This window comes from Plecotus auritus, assembly GCF_963455305.1.
Source record: "Plecotus auritus genome assembly, chromosome: 5".
Classification (NCBI taxonomy): Eukaryota; Metazoa; Chordata; class Mammalia; order Chiroptera; family Vespertilionidae; genus Plecotus; species Plecotus auritus.
In genome coordinates, this window is record NC_137776.1 from 9,882,128 (window position 1) to 9,889,769 (window position 7,642).

At 44.7% G+C, this 7,642-nt stretch overlaps 1 pseudogene across 1 annotated transcript; it reads right to left on the reverse strand.

Annotated features, from left to right (window-relative positions):
• Positions 1–6,794: 6,794 nt before the first annotated feature.
• Positions 6,795–7,268, reverse strand: LOC308248419 (protein tyrosine phosphatase type IVA 1-like; annotated as a pseudogene). Its single transcript has one exon. The product of its transcript is annotated as a protein tyrosine phosphatase type IVA 1-like (transcript).
• Between the last annotated feature and the right edge of the window lie 374 nt (positions 7,269–7,642).

Here is a 7,642-nt window from a genome sequence, read left to right on the forward strand (position 1 = left end):
CCTCTCTGTAAAAAATTAATAAAATATATTTAAAAAAAATGTAGCACAGTAATTGGCAGGTGCAGCTATAAGGTAATGAGCTTGACTGGTAAGGTCAACACACTACCAGGAAGAAATCAAGATGTAATTAACCAAACAGCATGTAAAAGCAGTGGCTAAGCCTCCCCAAACAGAGCTTTGGGTTCAAATCCCATCTCTACTTGTTGCAAGGAAAGAAAACGGCTTAATGACAACCACATCTCATATTTGAAGAGAGCACGCCAAGCAGCCATCCCCTTGAGTTCAGAACATTCCCACAGTGGCCTTGAGCTTGGGAAAAGGAGGATTAAACTGCCCAAACGGGCCATGTGTCTTTCAACAGTTTCACTTTGCCACTCGGTGACTTGGAAACCTAACCCTAACTTTACACAGATAATTCCTTCAGAAGTTTACCCACACCCAAAATTGTGGTTGAAACTAATCATTAAGCTCTGGAAGACAGTGACTACTTCAGGTATTTGGTGTGTTTTTTCAAATTTATATACAGGGTAGGAAAAAAGAAGGGCTACAATTGTGAGTACGTGAAACACAGAGTTTATTCTTGTATTATTATTAACTACTAGTGACCCGGTGCACGAAATTCATGCACATTAAAAGGGGATTAATTAGAGGAAATAATTTAACATTGCTATTTGCCCTTTCTCTATAATAGAAGTGTCAGAGATGAAAGAAAATTAGTAAAATGTACATGAAAACCTTCCTCCTATCAGAGTCTGGGGCACACCACGGGACCCAGAGTCAAGTCCCCACCCACCCACATGCACCTCAAAATTACATGAGACCCAGACCCGGCTGCCCCCAACAATTGGGCTAGAAGATCCAGACCCAGCCAGTCCCACCCTTGTCAAGCCCTGCCAGGCAGGGGGCATAACCTCAGGTCCCTTGGCCTGGTGCCAGGATGGAGGGTGTGGCCTGAGGTCCCCCAGCCCAGACTGGGGCAGGGGGCATGCCTTGAGGTCCTCCATCAAGCCCCGCTGGGTGGGGGGCATGGCCTGAGGTCCCCTGGCATGGCACTGTGGTGGGGGGGGCAGCCTGGGGTCCCCCTAGACCAGCACCAGGACGGGAAGTGCACCTTGAGGTCCCCGGTCAAACCCCGCTGGGTGGGGGGTGCGGCCTGAAGTCTCCTGTCAAACCCCACCAGGTGGGGGAGTGCGGCCTGAGGTCCCCCAGCCTGGCGCTTGGGCGGGGGGAGCAGCCTGAGGTCCCCTAGCCCAGCACCAGGACGGGATGCGCACCTTGAGGTCCCCTGTCAAGCCCTGCCAGGTGGGGGGAGGGGGGGCGTGTAGTCTGAAGTCCCCTGTCAAGCCCTGCTGGGTGGGGGACACGGCCTGAGTTCCCCTGTCAAGCCCCACGGGGGCGGGAGAGAGTGTAGCCTCAGGTCCCTGCTGATTGCTCGTTAAGGCTCCTTATGGGAACTTGGCCTCAGCCATCTTTGTGATGGAGTGATGGTCAATTAGCATATTCCCTCTTTATTATATAGGATTGTATTATTTTCCACATGAGCAACTGTAAACCTACATTTGCCCCACCCTGTATATGTGTATTTATTAACCAGCCCAAAGTTGCCTAACTCTGATCTGCCCTTTAGTCACAGCCATCTTCCAGAATGTTCTTATCTACCCCTCACAAAATTTACCTGACTAGAATTCTACTTGCTCAAGACATTCTCCCTTCTGCTCTTGAGAAAAGGTAACCTGAGATTATGTATTAATGAGTAGCACCTACCTGGTAAAATAAACATTTTAATGAAGGATTCCTGAATATCCGTGTTTCCCAGTTTCAGGAACCTGTGACACCACTCAGCGCCCCATAGGACACCTGCTTAGATAAGGGGACCTCTTTATACCTGACCACATTCATAGACGGCTATTTAGCATACCTGCTTTCAAAGAAAAGTTAAAATATATATGTAGCCAATATTTCGTCCCAATGAAAATAACTTTATTGCTTTTTTTGTGATTATATAAATAATATATGCTAATAGTTATTGTTTAAAAAACTTAATATATTAATATAATTTTCTATATTTCTCTATGTATATGTACATATCTATATAAGTTTACACACTTGGGATCTCTTTGTACTTGCTTCATTTAGTTGTAGACACACATTAGAAGGCTTTTCCTTTGTCATTTTGCTTTGTTTCGGTGGGGGAGGGAATATTGCCTTCCCCACCCTCAGGTAACCAATGTTTGGTGTGCATCCTTCCATTTCTTTCCCCATGTTCATATATGCATAAGTAAGCATTCATACATGTACATGGAGTTTCAGTGTACAGTATCTTAATGTCTTTGTTTAAGAATGTCCCTCTCACCCTGGCCAGTTGGTTGAGTGCCATCCCATGCACCGAGAGGTGGCTGGTTTGATTCCCAGTCTGAGCACACGCCTGGGTTTCCAGCTCGATCCCCAGTGGAGGGTGTGTGCAGGAGGCAGCCAACAGATCCATGTCTCTCTCTCTCATCGGTGTTTCTCTTTCTCCCTCTCCCTTCCCCTCTCTCTGAGATCAATAGAAACATATTTTTAAAAAATGTTCCTCTCATCTACCACTTACTATCATTGTTCACCAAATTGAAATCAACTTAGTATTAATTTGGGTGAAAACGTAGTAGTTTCAAGAGAACTGTAATGAGGTAGGGGGTTGGGGGTGGAATTGTAAAGCCTGTCTGTCTCCCCTGAACTCCATTTAACACATTCTCTCTCTAGACACCTCAGTCATCTCTGAATCAAGAAAGATAAAACCCGCGGGAAGTCAGGCTTTACCAGGCTTCTACTGTGGGACTGACCGATGATGTCATCAAGCATTGGGACCACAAACAAGGGACTTGCTGTTGGAAGGTCTGAGTTTGCATACTGGTTCTGTACACTTAATGTCTACGTGACCCTGACAAGTGTCCAAGTCTCATCTCAGTTTTCTCATCTGCAAAGCAGGAATCTATATATATAAAATCCTAAGTAATCGGTCGACCGGTCGACCAGTTGCTATGATGCACACTGACCACCAGAGGACAGATGCTCAATGCAGGAGCTGCCTAGCAACAGCAACTTTGCAGAGTGCCCTCTCGCACTCCAGGACCCCTTGGGGGATGTTGGACTGCTGGTTTCAGCCCAATCCCCGCAAGCCAGCCCAAGGGACCCCACCTACCAGAGGTACCCCGCTCACTCCACTGACGCCCTTTGAGCCCTGGTGCCGCCCCAGGTGTGACTGGCTGGGGAGAGACTGAGGGAGGTTGGCTCCAGGGCATGTCCGGCCCATCTCGCCCAGTAGCGCCCTGCTGGCCTCCTTTCAATGTGCACGAATCTGTGCACTGGGCCTCTCGTATTATAATAAATCTCACAGAATTGTCATGAGGACTAAACAAGATAATACTAAACAAATAAATGTGAAAGCATTTTTAAGTTATAAAGTGTATTAGACAGTGTGGGAAATATAAAGTACAAAGTAATTCTTACGTAAGGGACTAAGTTTTATACAAATTGGTAAGGTTAACACAGGGTGTTTCAGTCCTGGGGCGGTCGGTGGTTAAAGGGTAGGGCCATATACTCTCATGACCAACGCCAGTAATTCCTCTCTTTCCAAGGCCAGATAAGAGATGTGCCCCACACAGACTGTACCAGCTTCGTCCTATTGGTAGAGTAACACCCTCCCATCTCCTGATCCACAAAAGACTCAAAGGGGAGGCCCTTAGCACCTGTAAACATGTTACTACACATATACTCAGACCTATCACTTTCACTGCTAGGAATTTTTTAATAGCTTTACTGAGATATAATTCACAAATCATAAAATTCACCCATTTAAAGTGTACAATTTGGTGGTTTATAGTATACTCATAAACTTGTACAACCTCACTACAGTCTAATCTTAGAACATTTTTATGACCCCTCCCTTCCCCCCCCCAAAAAAAACCTAAATCCACTATCACTTTTAGGAATTTAACCGATGGACATACAAAAAATTTCTTTTTGCCAAAATATATATGCAAAGATGTTTACTGTGGGAAGATATTTATACAAGAATGAAAAAAAAGAAAAACCCACACAAGGTGTTCCTTGTTTGGGACTTTTAATAAAGTGCGTTGCATCTATATGATGGACTACTATGCAGATATTAAAATGAATGAGGTATACTATATCTATATATGATGGCATGGGAAAATATTAGAAAATGCATAGTTCTATGTGAAATAGGTCACAGGAGCTCTAGACTAGATAAAACCCTATGGAATTCTAGCAACATGTGGCAAGGCAGGACTGCCAGATATGCTGCAGGCCTGTGAAGATAACCTATGCTCTCCCTCTACCTCCTCCAAAAGTTTACAAGAACGGCTAGGTATCTATTTCCGATCATAGAAATAAGAGTATAAGTGATAGAAGAATTTCCTTTCCAATGATTCTGACCATTTGAAATTCTGGGATTATCAGGTGGCAGAAACTTGGGAACATGTCCCCTTGTACAGTTTCAGAACCGCACAGGGAAAAGGCCATACTGATGCGTCCCAATTCTCTTTCAGTGGTTTGCTTCTTTAAGGTATGCATTTTGCAATTAAGATATGTATAGGTTACAAGAACCTCTTGACCCAGCACACCACACCATTCTCCCCCAGTTTCCTCCTCCTCCTCACCCAGCACCACACTCAGTTAGGCCATAAAACAGAGTAGAGTGGAAGGAACCTCTTTGGAGATTTGGGATTATCGACTTGTCCTGTAGCCCCTGCCTTTTGCCCTGGGGGCATTGTATCTATTCTCTGAGAGTTCTCCACCTCTTGGGACTCTTCATTCATATGTGCCATTAGACAGGGCTTCATTACCTGTCTCAGGTGTTGGGCTTCTCCCATAATCCAGCATATAATGAAACAAATAACTAAATGATATAGTTGCTACCTGCCAACCAGGAAAAAGGTGACATCCAGCTAATGCATAAGATCTAGATTAGTGGAGGCTTTCCATAAGAACACAAAATGAGGTTTATAGAAAGACATTAAATAATAACTAAGACTTAAAAATCAAAATGTTGAGCAAACCTGATGTATAGTTATATGAGTGTGAGAGATGTAAACATATATTGAGCAAACAAATAACTAGATAGGCCCTACTTTACTTTTTCTATGTTTGAAATGACTGCAGGCATAAACCACATAAGGTCCAGAGTGCTCATAGTTCCTGGGATTTTAATTCTGTATGAAACTAAAAATACACAAGTATTGTGCTGGGTATTCTGGCACATAATCTTTCTAAATCACTTATCTATATATATAAAAGGCTAAGTGACTGTCTGACCATCCAACCATCCGACTGGCCAGTACATGTGACGCACACTGACCACCAGGGGGCAGACACTCAACCCAGGAGCTGCCAAGCTGCAGTGACTTGGCAGCAGCGGTTCCTGGGTGACACACCCCAGAACCAGAGAGGAGGAAGCTCGATTGCTCACAGGGCCACACGATTCCACCTTCAGCCATGGGTTATGTTGCTGTTGGGGCACTGTCGGCCCCAAATCTGGTTACTGCACACTTGCATTTGCATTCCACACCCTGTACAACAGCAACTTTGTAGAGTGCCCTCTCGCACTCCGGGACCCCTATCTATCTATCTTATATAATAAAAGTGTAATATGCAAATCGACCAAACAGCGGAACGACCAGTGGCTATGATGTGCACTGACCACCAGGGGGTAGACGCTCAGTGCAGGAGCTGCTCCCTGGTGGTCAGTGAGCTCCCACAGCAGGAGCACCACTCAGCCAGAAGCCAGACTGACAGCTGCAAGCTCAGCGGTGGTGGCCGGAGCCTCTCCCGCCTCCACAGCAGTGCTAAGGATGTCTGGACTGTGAAGGGCACAGGCCAGGCTGAGGGACACCACCACCTCAGTGTCCCCTCACCCCCAGTGCACGAATGTTGTGCACCAGGCCTTTAGTATATTGGTAAGATTCTGGCATGGGAATAGATTTAAAGACATAACTCAATACTGCATGATTCCAGGAAAAGTCACTTGGAACAAATGATAAGCACATTTTAAATGCTGAACAGTAAGAACCTTTTGCTAAAAAAAAAAAAAATAGGTTGATCATAATCAAACATAGAGGTTGCAATTCTGTCAAGCTTGTGGCCTGGTATAACTAATTTTCTATAACTATTTCTCTCTTTACCGTGACCAGCCTGGCTAGAGAGCAGACACAAGTCCTAAGTAGGGGCGATGGGGGATTGAGAAAATGAAAGAGACAGACACAGACACAGTAGGGAAAGCTGGGACCGGGTGGGAAAGCTGTCCTCTGATGGAGAGACAGTGACCCAGAGCCAGTGCAGCACATTTATTATATACAGCATAATTCCAGGAAGTTTTACTAAAGTTTAAAACAAAGGAAATTAAGAGAAATCATGGTTAAAGATCAAGCTATAATTTTTCATTCTTGTGGCTTCTTTGTAATTATCACTCCTGGCTAAGCCCGGATGATTGCATCCATTTCTTGCACCTGGCTGAACTTAGATAATGAAACCTACCCCCTGGCACCTGAGCTAAGGGTCAGGCTGACAACATACCTGCCTCTGGCACGGTACGTTTCCAGGACGTGGCTCTGCCAACGCCACTGGACTCAGCTGACAACACTGTAAGAAACGCTCAATGTGCCTTCCCAGGTGCTCTCTACACTTTTCAACACTCCTCTGGAAGCCTCATCAGACTTACTCACCAACCCAACATGTTGGCCAATGTGTATTACAAATTAGATCCTATCTCAAATTCCACTCCCAAAGCAATAGCATCACTGAATGCTACAGCTGTTTCTATGACCACTGGAGTCTTTGGAATGCAGATGCCTTTTAGGGCAGTACTTCTCCAACTAGAGAAGTTGCTTATTGTTTAAAGCTCCATGCTGCTTTTGTCTTACGAAATGTACTGCATCTTCATATTTCATTCCACCTTCGATTAACACTGGGGCAACAAGCACCGGCGCTCTTGCAAGGCCTGCAACACAAGGTGTGGCAATACAGCCACCAGGTTCTGCAGGAAACTTACTTTTTACCAGACTTAACCAGTCACCAACAATGTGGTTGGATGGTGCTGCACCATCATCAAAAGGCCAGTCAAAGACATGGATGCCTTCTTTCTCCACAAGAGTAGTGTCCTAAGTTGCTTCACATACTCTTATGATTGTGCTAACTCCATTCTTCTTAAATTCTGCTATGAATTTGTTTGAGGTCACAGTGGTTGAATTGTGTGTAATAAGAAATCTCATGTCCTTTTTTTTTTTCATGTATTCATGTGTTTTTATTGAACACATCTAAATTATTCACATTGTCATAGATCCTGAACTCATAAGCATGGACCATGCACAGGCTGGCAGCAAGCCAGGAAGCCACTCTGCAAGCAAACAGATACTCTGCATAAGGAGAAAAGTCATAGCACAACATTTAATATCCAACCTGAGTCACCTCAGAATGTTATATATATTGACTTCTTAATTCATATAGTATCGGGAACTCAACTGCTTGGTTGGTGATGGGGTTGACCTGGTTTCAGGAGGAATATTCCTGAAATAATTAAGGAAAGGGGGGCTCAATCTTTCTTCTTGGTTGCTTGCTCCTCCCCAGCACCTTCATCTTTCTTCTC